The sequence below is a fragment of the Hyperolius riggenbachi genome, chromosome 5 (assembly GCF_040937935.1).
Source record: "Hyperolius riggenbachi isolate aHypRig1 chromosome 5, aHypRig1.pri, whole genome shotgun sequence".
Classification (NCBI taxonomy): Eukaryota; Metazoa; Chordata; class Amphibia; order Anura; family Hyperoliidae; genus Hyperolius; species Hyperolius riggenbachi.
Window position 1 is genome coordinate 368410865 of NC_090650.1, and position 16832 is coordinate 368427696.

Genomic DNA, 16832 nt, shown 5'->3' on the forward strand with positions numbered 1-16832 from the left:
AGAAAGAATAAGAAACAAACGGGAAAAAAATTCATTATTTCTCAGTTTTCGGCCATCATAGTTTTAAAATAATAAATGCCTCCATAATTAAAACCCACGTGTTGTATTTGCCTAATAGTCCCGGGTATTACACCGTTTAAATTATGTCCCTATCACAATGTATGGCGACAAAATTTTATTTGGAAATAAAAGTGCATTTTTTTTTCCATTTTGCATCCATCACTATTTACAAGCTTATAAAAAAATAGAAATATTTCATCTTCACATTGATATTTAAAAAGTTTAGACCCTTAGGTAAATATGTACGTGTTTTTTTTTATTATTGTAATGTTCTTTTGGTTTTTTTTTTATTAAACATTTTATTTGGGTATTTTTGGGAGGGTGGGATGTAAATAGTAATTTTTTTATGGAAATATGTTTATTTTATTTATTTTTTTACATGTAGATGTAGTTTTTCTTTTTGGCCACAAGATGGCAGCCATGAGTTTGTTTACATGACGTCACTCTAAGCGTAACATGTAGGCTTAGAGGGATGTAGGGGACGCAAGAGGCAGAAAAAGCGAGGCTTCCAAGAGAAGCAGTCGCTTTTTCTGCGGGGAAAAGGAATCAGTCATCGGGCATCATGTCCTGATTGTTTGATTCCTGGGCTAACGATTCGCGGCCGGGAGCGAGCGTGTACACGCGCAATTGGCCGCGGGAGCGCACATGGCCTTCTGGATGTAGCTTCTACGTCCAGAAGGCTCAAATGGTTTTAATGCGGTGCCATTTGTATACTGTTGGCGCTGTGCGCCCTTTTTAACTGTACTGACCCTGCAGTGTTAGGGAGTGTTGCCTTGAACTCCTTACTGAATAGGTACAGACCCTAGCCAGGATTCGAATCCCAGTCTCCCATGTCAAAGGCGATGCCCTTAGCCAGTGCCCTAACCCTTTTCATTGCCTTTATTGGCCATTGACTTTAATGGCCAATGCGATGAGGTGCGTTAGGTGAAAGCAACGCAACGCAGTAAGTGTAAAAGGGACCTATATCACTATTCCCTATAACCATAGGCTGCTCTTGTTATTCAGTCTAGCGTTTGTTATTACTTTATCTGTGGGATTGTATTGAAGTGCTCATATCCGGCTTTGGTATCCAAAAATAGCTGTCAGTTTTTGGACTCATAAGTTAAAGTAGTTGGCTAAAATTTCTACAGCAAGTTTCCTGGGAAATTCCCATTCATCTTTCCCAGAAATAAAAATCTAGCATGTCACACCTTTTCCTGCATGTCATAGTTACTGTCTGATAATCATGTGGCAACACTAAAATAATCTGTATCATTTCCAACATCTTTTAAAGGAATACTAATATTATAAACCCCAATAGCAGCTTGTTATGCCTGCAGCAATCTGCACTTCCTTCTCTGGGAATCTGTGGAGTTCCTTCTCTCTCTGGGTCAAATGCTGGCCACACACGCATAGATTTTATTACAGTCTTCTTAACATATGCAGGACCCTGCAATTAGGCGCGTAACTAGTGATCACTGGACCCCCCCAGCGAATCTTTGGATGCCACCCCCTCCTCTCCTACTCCCTCAAAACAAAAATTGGAAAGGAAAGCGAAGCAGAATGTTTAATAAAAACCAAACAAAAAAAAAACACACATACACAGTATAAGTAGCTTTGTATAGTTGGTCCCAGTCAGGGCTGCCATCAGAAATTTTGGGGCCCCTCACACATCATCAGGCCTGGGACCCCCCCTCCCTGGGCCCACCCACTGGTTGCTGTGCCCGCCCACTAGCCACCCTACCCCACCCCTGTGTCCATGCGCGAAGTGCACTGTGGCGAAAAAATGTGCATGTCTCCGACACTGAAGAAAGCGGCATGCACAGCGTGATGTGGCAAAAAGTGGGCGTGACCATGGCATGTTGTGGGTGAAGCCAAATACTAGCAAAATACAGGTAGTCCCTGGTTAACAAATGAGATAGGGACTTGTAGGTCCGTTCTTATCCTTTATCCGTTCTCTTTTGTCCCCCTCTTTTCTTCCTGTGCCTCCTTTGTCCCCCTCTGTCTCACCTCAGTTTGTGCCTCTTTTGTGTCCCTCTGTGTGACCTCATGTTCCCATCTCATCTCTTTTCTCCCTGTGCCTCTTTTGTCCACCTCTGTTCCCCCTGTGCCTCTTTTATACCCCTGTGTTATCTCTTGTCCCCTTCTGTCTCAGCTTGTCCCCCTGCTCTAGCCAGGTATAGGTGCCTCCAGTATAGGTATCCAGGTATAGTTGGTACCCCAGTATAGGTAGCCAGGAATAGGTGGTGGCCCAGTATAGGTATCCTGTAGCCAAATATAGGTGGTGTCCCAGTATAGAAAGTCCGCTGTAGCGGGCTCACTCATCTGCTCCCCACGTTCAAGCGCTGATATCACTCTTCTCTTAGTGCTTGAACGCGGTGTGCTGGTTAGTGAGCCACCGGCCCGCAGCCACCCTTCCAGCGCTTTGGGAGGGGCAGGGCCCCCAGAAGCCCTGGGCCCCTCACTGCAGTGTCAGTTGTCCCCCCCTGATGGCTGCCCGGCTCCCAGTATAGGCAGCCAGGAATAGATGCCCCCAGTATAGGTAGCCAGGAATAGGTCCCCCCGGTATAGGCAGCCTGGTATTGAGTACGGTGAGTCTCCCTGCCTGACTTCTGCTTTAAATTCTGGAGGGGGAGCGCTGAAGGGGGACCCGAGGTGAGGTAGGGGGGAGTTGGGCCCTTCTCCCCGTGGCTGTGTGTGCCTGATGCTTCCCCCCCCCCCCCCTCCTGCACCATGCCCACCCATTAAAACAGCCCTGTGCAAGCCCCAGAGCCACCCTAGAGCATCTGGGGCTCTCCTGCAGTTGCATCCAATGTGGGGGTGATTGTTATACCCCTGCCTGCGGGGCTGACTGCACCCCACAAAGTTTGGAGCCCATTGCCCTGGGGGTGACCTCAGGTAAGTCTGCTCTCAGACATGTGTCCAATCTTGGATACGCTCATTGTATGTGTAGGATGTGATTGCATCCACCATCAGCAGGGACCCCTTGATGAGATTGGCCTTTCCACTGGCCTATGGATAAGTGGAACCAATAATCTTGTTTTTTGAGGCGTTGTGCTAATCCGCTGGATATCTGTTAGTTTGAGCCAAGGTCTCTTTAAAGTGACCCGGAGACAAAAAATATAAAAGTTTTATAAGCTCCTCCACACTGTCTTCCTCCTTCTCCAAGCCTCATCAGTTTGACCAGTCGGGGCACACTGTGCATGCGCGGCCCGGCTGCGTGCTGATGCCATGCCGTGCTCCCGTGTCCAGAAGTGTTCTGTGCCTGCGCAGTACTACTGCCAATTCACAGTGAATTCACTACTGCTGTGAATTTGCAGTACTACTGTGCAGGCGCAGAATGCTCCCAGCCGCTGGGAGCGAGACGGGGGGCGCACGTGTGCCAACTGGCCCGACTTGCCAAACTTATGGAGAAGTAGGAGCCGGACAAAGAGGGCGTGGGAGCGATCGCTGTGGAGGGGGCTGGAGGAAGCCCCAGGTATGTATAAAACTTTTAGATTTCTTCATCTGTGGTACACTTTAAGGGCTGTTATCCACTACAGATTGCAAAATGCAATTTTGATTCGATTTTGTTGGGATTTTCACTGGATGCTAGTAACACAAGAAGAAAACGCTGAAAAACTGCTGCCTGCCAGATATTTGCGATCAGGTAAAATTGCTCTGCAATCACATAGCAATCAAATCACAGTAACCTTTTGTGTGCTGGAAAACAGTCCTTAACCACTTCGGTACCAGCAGCCTCTGCCCCCTTAAGGACCAGAGGCTGCTGGTACGCTAAAACGCGCATACTGACAAATCGCCGCAATAATCCATCGCTCCCGCTGGTCACGCCACTCTGTCCCCACCGCAGGCTGCTCTCTCTGCCGTCTCTATGACGGCAGAGTGCTGTGCGCCGGTCAGGAGCCGCTTTCATTGGCTCCAATGGGAACGGCTTACAGGAATGACAGGGCCAGGAGCCAATGAAAACTGCTCCTGCCCGGCTCACAGTGCTCTGCCGTCATAGAGGCGGCAGGGCAGCACATTGCGGTGGGGGCAGAGCGGTGGGAACGGGCGGGGGCGCGCGGTGAATGGGACGTAGAGTTTGTCGGATCAGAACCGCAGCGCCCCCTGCCCGACGTAGATTTAAACTGCGTCGGTCTGAAAGCAGTTAATGTTGCTAGGACCCTAAGCGCCTGTGTCCACTGCTGGGAATTTGCAGTGTTTCCCCACGTGGGGGAATTGTATGGCATACTGTATTTTTTTACATAATGCATCCGATTCCTTGTGTGACTTGAATGTGTCTCGCCAGGGCCGTCCCACTATGACGCCAAGTGAGGCATCTTCCTCAGGCGGCGGAAGTCTGGGGGTGGCTCCAGGCAGGATCAGGATCTGCCGTGAAGTGAGCTAAAGGGGGTGGCAGCGGGCACAGCGTTGGGGAGGGACTCCCTCACCTGCCCCCCCCCCCCCCCGGTCCGCTCTCCTCTCCCCCCACTCCAGCTATGAGCGTAGCATGAGTGTCAGCAGCGGGCGGGGTAGTAATTATTCACCTCTTTCTTCCGCATTCCTTGCGCAAGTACAGTGGGTGGCATTACAGGAAGTGACGAGCTTGTGAATCGCAATGCTTGGAACACGGAAGAAAGAGGTAAGTAATTACATCCCCACCTACTGCTGACACTCACGCTTGCCCCAGTATAGATAGTACAATCAGAGGCGTATCTATAGGGGTGCACATAGGGCACCTGCCATGGGCGCCCTTTGTCACTCACCTGGGGGGGGGGCGCATCCCCAGAAAGCAATTAATCACCTCCCTCTGCGCAGTAGCTGGCTCATCGCCAGCGCCATTGTCTATGCATCCCGCCCGCGGCCCGCCCGGTGCCCGCTGAAGGAGAGGAGTGGCCGAAGGACTGTGTGCGGCACTCACTGGGACAGGCAGCTCGATGTGCAGCGCCCCCGTGTGTCACCTAGCCGCCCGGCGCATGCAGCTACATTCACGGCTACGCACTGTTTCCTCCCTCAGCCTCCCCTCCCACCTCCATCACGGATGCGGCCAATCAGGACTCAAGAGGGGGATCGGGCATACAAGGCAGCAAGCGGGGCCGACGTTACTATGGTGACCAGATACGCTGCGGGGACACACATCCCCGCAGCGTCTCTGGTTGCCATAGCAACATCAGCGCCACTCGCTGCCTTGTATCTCCGATCCCCCTTCTGATTGGCCACATACGTGATGGAGGGGAGAGAGGAGAGAGGAGGAGGAAACAGTGCGTGGATGTAGCTGCATGTGCTGGGTGGTCAGATGACACCATGTGTGCACCGCACATTGACTGAGAAGCAGCAGCTAGGCGGGAAAAGGTCCAGCAAAGATCAGATCACGTCTGATCTCATTTAAGGTAAAAATAAGTGATTGATCATTCACCACTGTCCACTAACCACCAAAGTAAAAGGAATAGGATACCAGTCCTGAAGGACTCTGGTGGTAGTTAAATAGGTGTTGTGGTTAATGTAGTATAGTACAGAGCCGGGAGCCCCCAGCCCTGCAAAGCACCCAACCCTGCAAAGCACCCAGCCCTGCAAAGCACCCAGCCCTGCAAAGCAAAGCGCCCAGCAAAGCCTCCAGCCCTGCAAAGCAAAGCGCCCAGCAAAGCAAAGCGCCCAACAAAGCACCCAGCCCTGCAAAGCAAAGCGCCCAGCAAAGCACCCAGCCCTGCAAAGCAAAGTGCCCAGCAAATCCCCCAGCCCTGCAAAGCAAAGCGGCCAGCAAATCCCCCAGCCCTGCAAAGCAAAGCGGCCAGCAAATCCCCCAGCCCTGCAAAGTGTCCAGCAAATCCCCCAGCCCTGCAAAGCGTCCAGCAAATCCCCCAGCCCTGCAAAGCAAAGCGCCCAGCAAAGCCTCCAGCCCTGCAAAGCAAAGCGCCCAGCAAAGCAAAGCGCCCAACAAAGCACCCAGCCCTGCAAAGCAAAGCGCCCAGAAAAGCACTCAGCCCTTTAAAGCAAAGCGCCCAGCCCTCCAAAACAAAGCGCCCAGCAAAGCACCCAGCCCTCCAAAACAAAGCGCCCAGCCCTCCAAAACAAAGCGCCCAGCAAAGCACCCAGCCCTGCAAACCAAAGCGCCCAGCAAATCCCCCAGCCCTGCAAAGCAAAGTGCCCAGCAAATCCCCCAGCCCTGCAAAGCAAAGTGCCCAGCAAATCCCCCAGCCCTGCAAAGCAAAGCGCCCAGCAAATCCCCCAGCCCTGCAAAACAAAGCGCCCAGCAAAGCACCCAGCCCTCCAAAACAAAGTGCCCAGCAAAGCACCCAGCCCTGCAAAGCAAAGCGCCCAGCAAAGCACCCAGCCCTGCAAAGCAAAGTGCCCAGCAAATCCCCCAGCCCTGCAAAGCAAAGCGGCCAGCAAATCCCCCAGCCCTGCAAAGCAAAGCGGCCAGCAAATCCCCCAGCCCTGCAAAGTGTCCAGCAAATCCCCCAGCCCTGCAAAGCGTCCAGCAAATCCCCCAGCCCTGCAAAGCAAAGCACCCAGCCCTCCAAAACAAAGTGCCCAGCAAAGCACCCAGCCCTGCAAAGCAAAGCGCCCAGCAAAGCACCCAGCCCTGAAAAGCAAAGCGCCCAGCAAAGCCTCCAGCCCTGCAAAGCAAAGTGCCCAGCAAAGCAAAGCGCCCAACAAAGCACCCAGCCCTGCAAAGCAAAGCGCCCAGAAAAGCACTCAGCCCTTTAAAGCAAAGCGCCCAGCCCTCCAAAACAAAGCGCCCAGCAAATCCCCCAGCCCTGCAAAGCGAAGCGCCCAGCAAATCCCCCAGCCCTGCAAAGCAAAGCGGCCAGCAAATCCCCCAGCCCTGCAAAGTGTCCAGCAAATCCCCCAGCCCTGCAAAGCGTCCAGCAAATCCCCCAGCCCTGCAAAGCAAAGCGCCCAGCAAAGCACCCAGCCCAGCAAAGCAAAGTGCCCAGCAAATCCCCCAGCCCTGCAAAGCGCCCAGCAAAGCACCCAGCCCAGCAAAGCCAAACGCCCAGCAAAGCACCCAGCCCTGCAAAGCCCCAAGTAGCTTTTTTATTTTCTTAAAGAAGGGCGCTTGGGGGGCAGGGGGCGCAATTTCATTGTTTGCCATAGGCGCAATATTACCCAGATACGCCTCTGAGTACAATTGCCCCCAGTATAGGTGGTATAATTGCTCCCAGTATAGGTAGCTACCTATATTCTGTATAGTATACTACCTATACTAGGGCAACTATACCTGGCTACCCTATACAGGGGGCACCTATACCTGGCTACCTACCTATAGTGAGGGTGAAAATTTTAGAGTGCTGTGCAATTGTTCCAAATTGGGGGGGGGGGGGGGGATTTGCGCATCCTCTCAAGTCTGCCTCACGCAGCAAAAAGTCTAGAATCGGCCCTGTGTCTCACATCACGGCTGTATCTGCATCCGGTCCCGCAGTATACATGCTGGCCCTGTGTGGAAATGAGCTATCCTGTTTTTTATCATCCTACAAGTTCCAAAAGCTATTCTAATGTGTTCTAGCTTACTGCAGCACTTTCTACTATAACAGTCTCTGTAATAAATCAATGTATCTTTCCCCTGTCAGACTTGTCGGCCTGTGTCTGGAAGGCTGCCAAGTTCTTCAGTGTTGTGGTTCTGCTATGAAGGGGGACTTCCAGGCCCCTCTCTGCACACTGCCTGTGTATTATTTAGATTAGAGCAGATTCTCTCTTCTCTCTTCTCTTTTACAAGCTGGATAAATCTTCCTCTGAGCTGGCTGGGCTTTCACATACTGAGTAATTACAGACAAGGGCAAAGCTGTTTGCAGGAAGAAAAGAGCAGCCTGAAACTTCAGTGCATGAGAGCAGAAGGGGGGGAAGAAACACACAAATGATCTCTTGAGATTCAAAAGTAAGGCTGTATATAGCCTGCTTGTGTATGGATGTATTTTCTATGTGTGGACATACTGTACATCAACCTACTTCCTGTTTTGGTGGCCATTTTGTTTGTTTATAAACAAACTTTTAAAAACTGTTTTTAACCACTTTTAATGCGGCGAGGAGCGGCGAAATTGTGACAGAGGGTAATAGGAGAGGTCCCCTAACGCATTGGTATGTTTACTTTTGTGCGATTTTAACAATACAGATTCTCTTTAAGGTCTTCCAGTGACTCGGCATTCACTTTTGGCCCATCCCTCTTCTCCCCCAGCAGCAGAGCAGTATGAGGCACAGACTGTCCTTACCATCTGCACAGTGCAAAAACAGCGTATCTGCCGGGAAACACACACAGAGCTAATTCTAATGTAACAGGAAAGCATAAGATGAGAACTTCAGCCTCAGCACATCTGTCTGTTATTGCTCTCCTTTAGTTATTATGCTAATTTAACCATGTTCCATCCAAGGTAAACTAGTGCATTTGTGAGCATACATAGTAATTTTGTCACCTTTGAAATCTGGGACACCAATTATAAAATGATTAAAGAGGAACTGTAGTGAGAACCCCAATGAATAAAATGGCTTTCTTTCCCCCCACAATATTAATTTATAAATTATTTTGTCAGTGTTTGCCCATTGTAAAATCTTTCTTCACCCTGATTTACTTACATTGTGAAATGTATGACAGGGGACGACATCTTTACTGCCGGCACGTGATCTCTGCTGAATGTTTGCTTACTGAGAGTTCTGAAGCCAGTACAAGATATACCTGGTCTCCCAAAATACTCTGGGGTAGTTGAGGGGGTTCTCTTATCTAATTAGCCTAGGCTAAGCATCACGGGGGAGGGGGGGGGGGCTAGATACCAATCTAGCTATAGGAAATGTTTCTAGCCAGGAAAATGATTATAGAAGTGGGTATCTTGCATAATCTACAGCATTGTCTTATAATCAGGGCCAGCTTTCCCATAAGGCACTGTAGGCATGTGTCTATAGGCGCCTAATGTTGGAAAGGTGGCTCACTCCCCTCCCCCAAGTGCTTCCCTCCCATCTTACCTGTGCTGAGTCCCAAGCAGAGTGTAAATGAGAGGTAACTCACCCAGGTCTCTACATTCCCCTGACCAGATCTCCCTTCAGTCGGAGGAACCTCTAGCAACTTAATACTGAGGATAGGTTTGGCTACTTAATACTAAGCGGCACCTGTAACTACCTATGACCGGGCAAGGTAAGTACGGGAGGAGTGACAGCTGGGTCAGCCAGCACACTTGCTTTGCGGTTCGGCAGCGGTTTGTAGGTTCATGGAGGGCGACGTCTAGGGTGCCAGGACATCTGTGCCCTGTGAGGTAAACCCAGACCTGCTTATAATACAGTTCCTTTTTCATTTTATACATGTTGGTCTGTAGGAAAGGGAATGACTTGTATGTAGCGGTTTCTCTTTATACAATGCTGATTCAGAATCAGGATGTCTTAGCAATCCTCTGCAGGGATGAGCAGTGAGATGCTAATATTCAGAGTTGATGCTAATTTCTTGGTAATTTAATGCAAATGTATTCAGCTTTTTTCTTTCCAGGGAAATGAAGCAATTGTAGATCGAATCACTGGAGGAGATGGTGGGATGCCTGTACCAATGCCACAGTTTTCACCATATGACAATTGCGTTCAATGTTTATTGCCAAGGAAGATATAAAGTTACATAACTGAGAGTGTTTAGTCCCTGTCTGGTAAAATACAAATGTCTAGTAATTTGCTTATTTTTAGTGAAATCTATTTATGACTTGGCTGTGGTGTGTATAGACTTCTCCCTTTGACATCTGCACCCGGTGTGGGGTCTGTTGTACAATTACGCACGCTTCAGACATAAACACACATGGCCGTTTTGAACAGAAGCCAAAACATTATGTCCTTTTGCCTTTCATCGCATTTAATTAGGAAAATGTAACGTTTTGTTTCAGTGAACCCATTACAGTGTGTGCTGATTTTTGTTCACCCAAGTGACAGAACCTGCATGCACACTGACACAGCCAGGAAAGGATTAAGATGAAACGGGCCCCTAGGCAAGATAACAGTTTTTGCTCAGGGCCCTTTTTCACTAGTGGCGATTGCAATGCTGAATCGCCAAATCGCTAGTGATTTTTAAATCGCTACGGTTTGCATAATATCATAGGAATCGCGGTAGGTAATTTCCACTAACGCAATTTGTTTTTTACTTAAGCGCGATCGCGTCGCGGTGCAATTTTTGCCGCGATTTTGCTGTGCATTGCATAGCAAAATCGCGATCGCAATTTGTTTTTTCTTTTAATTGAAAAGAGCCTTTTTTTTTAATTCTAGTTCTCCCTCCCACCCCCAAAATTGGCCCTAGGCGGCAATTGATACTTTCCCTAGCATAGGCATCAGCCTATGAGAGGGATTTGATAGTGATCTGCTCGGAGGGCTCCGCTCCATATCTCTGCAGGGAATGTTCACGCATGCACACACACGTTCCCTGCTAATCCCCTCCCACTGCTCTTGACACCGATTGGCGTTAGGCGGTCGTGGAACTGCCACCCTCCAGCCACCGATCGCTGTTAGGCAGATGAGAGGGGGTTAGGTGCCCCCACGTATTAGGTAGCTAGAAGAACCTCAGTATTAAGTAGCTAGAGGTGCCCCAGACTGAAGGGAGATCTCATCAGTGGAATGCCGGGAGCAGGGGGAGTAACCTCTCATTTACACTCTCATCAGGACTCTGCATAGGGAAGGAGGGAGGCACTCAGGGAGGGGAGTGAGCTGCCTTTCCATCATCAGGAAGCCTGTAGGCACATGCCTACAGTGCCTTATGGTAAATCCAGCCCTGATTATAATATTACTCATTTGGTAACTGGCATGCTTCTTGTGGACCTTGCTTATTTATCTAAAAACCGAAGGCAATGACAAAAGATAACCACAAGATGGCAGCACAATATCCATGCATTGGCAATATGAGCGTGGATGGTTATTTGAGCAACATGGAAGAAATCCCTGTGCTCTCTTCTCCCTATTTATTTTAAAGGCCCTTACCCACTACACCACTTTTCCGATGAGCAGCAATTTTTTGAGCGACAAGTGATAATTTCCTCAATCTTGTTTTCCGTAATCAAACGTGAGGACAGGCATGCGATTATGCAAACGACGTTTGGCAACACACGGCGATAACGAACAACATGGACGATCGAATCTTTAAGATCGACAACGACTCCGCGCAAAGTACCGCGATTGCTTGACTTTTCGTTCGTGCCCGCCGTGTGCCTTAACGATCGGTGAGCGATCGCCATTGAGGGATGTCACTGGAATTCAGCTTCCTGGGTCGTAAGGTGAGTATTCAGCTTAAAAGTGCCACATTTTCACCAAAATTATGAAATATTCGATTTTTTGTGCAAAAATGTCTTCTAAAATCATTTTGCAAGTTCTGAGACAATACACTTTTGGGAATGTTTGCAAATTTTTTAACTTATTTTTAAAGGACAACTATTGACAAAAAAGTAGGCAGTTAAAATCTGACAGAACCAACAGGTTTTGGGCCAGTCCATCTCCTCATGGGGGATTCTCAGGGTTTTCTTTGTTTTCAACAGCATTTCTAGAACAGCAGTTTAACTGCCAAAATAGTAACATAGCAGCCAGCCTCCCTACTCACTTGCACACTATTTTGTCTGTTAGACTTTGCAACTGCTGTTCAGGAAATGCTGTTGAAAATAAAGAAAACCCTGAGAATCCCCCATGAGGACATGGACTGGCCAAAAACCGGTTCTGTCAGATTTGAACTACCTACTTTTTTCACGATAGTGGTCCTCTTGTCTTTGTGCAACTCCTTCAACGACAATCTCCTCATTTTTTTTGTACCCACGTATCCACATCACAGTGCGGACTCTGTTGTTTGCATTGGGACCCCCAGCGAGTAGCTCAATTATTATTATTATTTTTTAGTGGTCACTTAAGTTAAAATACAGAGAAAAGAAAAACAGCTCACAGCGCACCAATTGTACAAGAATATAAATGTATTGTTTTTATTACTGGTCATAGTCATTAAAATATATATAAGACAAAATACCCACAATAGGGAAACCATAAAGAGGGGAGACAAACCTAATTAAAACCAAATAGGGACGGGTGGCCGCAAAAAAATAATTGTAAGGCTGGAGCAATAAAATATAATGGGCTAATATAGCCACTATCCACCAAAAATGAATGCAGGCAATAGGAAGTAATGATATTAAAGTAATGCAGTGTTACATTCAGGATTGTGCACATTTATAAAGTGCTGAGTGCAGCAAATTCCATAATACATGTACATAGAACTAAGTCTATGTAAAAATTGTAATCCACAATCATCTAAAAGTGCAGGAACTATTGCTGCACTTTTGGATTATTGTGGATTACGATTCATATGGACTTATCTCTATGTACATGTATTATGGAATTTGCTGCACTCAGCACTTTAGAAATTTGTATTTTGTAATGGTTTGTTGACTGGGTCAGAGCATCTCCAAAGCAGCAAGTCTTGGTGGGTGATCCTGGTATGCAATATTTAGTATCTACCAAAACTGCCCGAGGAAAAGACAACCGGTGAACCAACACACAAAACACAAACTGCTAAAATACCTAACCTTTTCCAGTCCTTTTTTTCGATCACCCGCATCCCCCCCAGCACCTATTCTTTTCCAGGGGGCGGGGGGGGGGGGCATAAGGGTTTGGTCCTGAAAAAGGATAGGAAACGGGGCTCTAGAGGCTCTGTGCCGTTGACCAGTGGCAGGGATGGGGCTAGCACCACCTCGCATGCTTTTATCCCCATCCCCTTGCATGAGCGCCGGTTACAGAGGATCAAAGTGTACTTTTTCCAAAATTTTAATACACTCTATCTGCCTCCGATTTTCGGTTCGCGAACTTCCGCGGAAGGTTCGGTTCGCGGAAAAGTTCGCGAACCGCAATACATTTCAATGGGGAGGCAAACTTGGAAAACTAGAAACACTTATGCTGGCCAGAAAAGTGATGGAAAACATGTTTCAAGGGGTCTAACACCTGGACCCCCCAGGTGGCAGAGTGTGATACATGCCAAAAGTCCCGGGGAAAAATCTGGATTTCACGCAAAGCAGCGTTTTAAGGGCAGAAATCAGATTGAATGCTAAATTGCCTGATGAAGCGGGATCAAACCTGCGAAACGCGTTGCATATTTGGAGTTCATAAATAAAATCTATTTGTTGTAGCCTAACAAACTGCTACCACCACACATCCAGGCAAGGAGGGCAGCAGGCATGCCCGCCCCGAGGTAGTGACCAAAAATCACAATACAGGACTAAGGAGGACTTTTGAGGCCCTAATTGTTATGAATCAACTTTAAATCCTTTAACGGGAATCAGTTATGGAGGGCAAGTCTGCCATCCATTCAAGTGCAAGTTATGCACTGACTGCCAGGTATAATACAATGTGCAGTCGCAGATGCAGTGAAAGGTATGCAGTGACTGCAAACAGCTGTTTGTGTAGTGACGGCCGTGCTGGACTGGTGCGCACCATGACGATGGTCGCCCGGCTGATGTAGCTGAATGACAGAACAGTGACTGTCCAGCTGATCAAATTTGGTCTGACCACAATGAAACAACGACCTTATTATCTTTGGTGTGCCACCCCCACCCAAGACACTCATATAACCGTCGGTCATTGCTTCATTGTGATGCGCAAGCCCCTTCACCGCGGCAAGGTAATGACCACGAAGGGGGATGGGCACATGTACATGCCTTTTGTTTTTTTATCGCAGCCGCCTGCAGTGCAGCCAGAAAAATTAGGCAGGCATGTACACACACCAGAAAAATTAGTATAGCGGCAGCTGCTAGCAGCGGCCTTAAAAATTCAGGAATCCGCCTAGAATCCTGGACCCTGTTGGTGGTGGCGGAGAAGGCAGTCAAGCGGCCTGCAGCAGGCAGAGATGCTGTGTGTGGGGACTGACTTAGTCTTCGGTCGGGCAGTAGCCCTCCGGGATCCATGCCTCATTAATTTTGATAATGAGGTACTGAACACTTTTGTGACTTAAGCGACTTATCTTCTCAGTGACAATGCCTCCAGCTGCACTGAAGGTCTTTTCTGACAGGACGCTTGCGGCAGGGCAAGAGAGAAGTTGGATGGCAAATTGGGACAGCTCTGGCCACAGGTCAAGCCTGCGCACCTAGTAGACCAAGGGTTTATCGTCGTTGCTCGCAGTGTCTACATCCACAGTTAAGGCCAGGTAGTCGACTACCTGCCGGTCCAGGCGTTGGAGGAGGGTGGATCTGGAAGGGCTACGGCGAGGTGTTGGACTAAAGAATGTCCGCATGTCCGACATCACCCCGAGATCGCTGGAGCGTCATGTCCCTTGCCTGCGTAGACTTGGGAGGAGGAGGATTACTGCCAGTGGTACCTTTATTGCGTTGTACTGTCACATCACCCTTAAACACATTGTAAAGCATCATTGACAGCTTGTTCTGCAAGTGCTGCATCCTTTCCGCCTTGTGTTGAGTTGGTAACAGGACTGCCACTTTGTGCCTGTACCGAGGGTCTAGTAGGGTGGCCACCCAGTACAGGTCATTCTCCTTGAGTTTTTTGATACGGGGTCCCTAAACAGGCTGGACAACATGAAAGAGGCCATCTGCACAAAGTCAGATCCAGACGTACTCTCCATCTCCTCTTGCTCTTCCACAGTGACGTCACGCAACTCCTCTTCCTCCCCCCAGCCACGAACAATACCACGGGAATGTGGAGCAGCACAAGCCCCCTGTGACGGCTGCTGCGGTTGTTATTCTGCTGCCGCCTCTTCCTCCTCCACAAAAACACCTTCCTCATCCGAGTCTGACTCCTCTCCTTCCCCACACGACTCCTCTTCTTCCTCCTCCTCCCCCCTCTGTGGTGCCGCAGGTGTCGAGGAAACATCTGGTTCGGATGAAAATCGCTCCCACGACTCCTCCTGCCGTAACTGTTCCTGTTCACGCTCCTCCACAGCTTCATCCACCACTCTACGCACGGCACGCTCCAGGAAGTAAGCGTAGGAGATGAAGTCGCTGATGGTGCCTTCATCGCGACTCACCAGGTTGGTCACCTCCTCAAACGGCCGCGTGGTCCTGCATGCATTTCGCATCAGTGTCCAGTACGGTGGCCAGAACATCCCCCATCTTCCAAGATTGTGTCCTTCTACTGTAATTGAAGAGGTACTGGGTGACGGCTTTCTCCTGGTCTAGCAAGCGAGAGAACATGAACAGGGCGGAATTCCAGCGAGTTGGGCTATCGCACATGAGGCGTCTCACCGGCAACTTGTTTTTCTGCTGAATGTCCGCAAAGCGTGCCATGGCCGTGTAAGATCGCCTGAAATGCCCACACAACTTCCTGGCCTGCTTCAGGACGTCCTCTAAGCCTGGATACTTTGACACAAATCTTTGCACGACCAGATTCAGCACATGTGCCATGCAGGGTACATGTGTCAGCTTTCCCAAATTCAAAGCGGAAAGGAGATTGCTGCCATTGTCACACACCACGTTGCCGATCTCCAGCTGGTGCGGGGTCAGCCATTGCTCCACCTCTTTGTTAAGAGCAGCCAGGAAAGCTGGTCCAGTGTTACTCTCCGCTTTGAGGCAAGACATGTCTAAAATGGCGTGACACGGTCGAACCTCGCATGCAGCGTAGGCTCTGGGGAGATGGGGCTGTGTAGCTGGAGAGGGGGAGATGGCAGCACCACTAGAGTTGAACTGCCACTCAGCCGAGGAGGAGGAGGATGACAGCGAAGAGGATGTAGCAGGAGGAGAGGAGGTGGCAGGAGGCCTGCCTGCAAGCCGTGGAGGTGTGACAAGTTTGTCCACTGCGCAGCCACGTACCCACTGCTTGCCACCAGGTTGACCCAATGGGCTGTGTACATAATGTAGCGGCCCTGCCCGTGCTTGGCAGACCAGGCATCCGTGGTCAGGTGGACCCCTTGACCCAACGCTCTTCGCAAGAGATAACACTTGCCTCTCAACTGCACGGTACAGTGGGTATGGCCTTTCGTGAAAAATAAGTGCGGCTTGGTATCTTCCGCTGCGGTGTCCCAATGGCCACAAATTTATGGAAAGCCTATGACTCCACCAGCTTGTATGGTAATAGCTGGCGAGCTAATAGTTCCGCCACGCCAGCTGTCAGATGCTGAGCAACAGGGTGACTGGCCGAAATTGGCTTCTTACGCTCAAAGACTTCCTTCACGGACACCTGGCTACTGCTGTGGGCAGAGGAGCAGGAACCGCTCAAGGGCAGAGGCGGTGTGGAGGAGGGTGGCTGTGAAGGTGCAAGGGAGAAAGCAGATGAAGACAATGCACCTGAAGGAGGAAGAGGAGAAGGAGGGTGGCTTGTCTTTTGGGTGCTGCTTTTCCTCAGATGTTCTTCCCATTGTTGTTTGTGCCTTTTCTCCAGGTGCCTTCATAAGGCACTTGTCCCTACGTGACTGTTGGCCTTTCCACGGCTTAATTTTTGGAGGCAGAGAGAACAGATGGCTTTGCTCCGATCTGAGGTACACACGTTAAAAAATGTCCAAACTGCTGAGCCCCCCTGGGGTGATGGCGCTACGGTGGCATCAGCAGCTGACGTTGAAGGGCATGTTGGCTGGCTGGCCATAGCTGGCGATACATGGCGCCGGATACTGCCCCCAGCTGTTTCTGAGGACGAGCTCCCTCTGCTTCTTTCATGGACTCGTCTCCTCCTACTCCTCTCTGGCTCCCCCTTTGAACTGTCCCCCTGGTCATCTCCTCTATTGGGAACATACGTGGCATCCGTATAATCGTCATCATAATCCTCCTGCCCAGCTTCGCTTTCCTCAGACACCTCCACAACTACACCAACATCAGGTGCTTCATCATCCCCCTCCTCACACGTTACGTCCATACTATCGCCACCTAACTCAGATGTATAAGGTGTTGTAACTT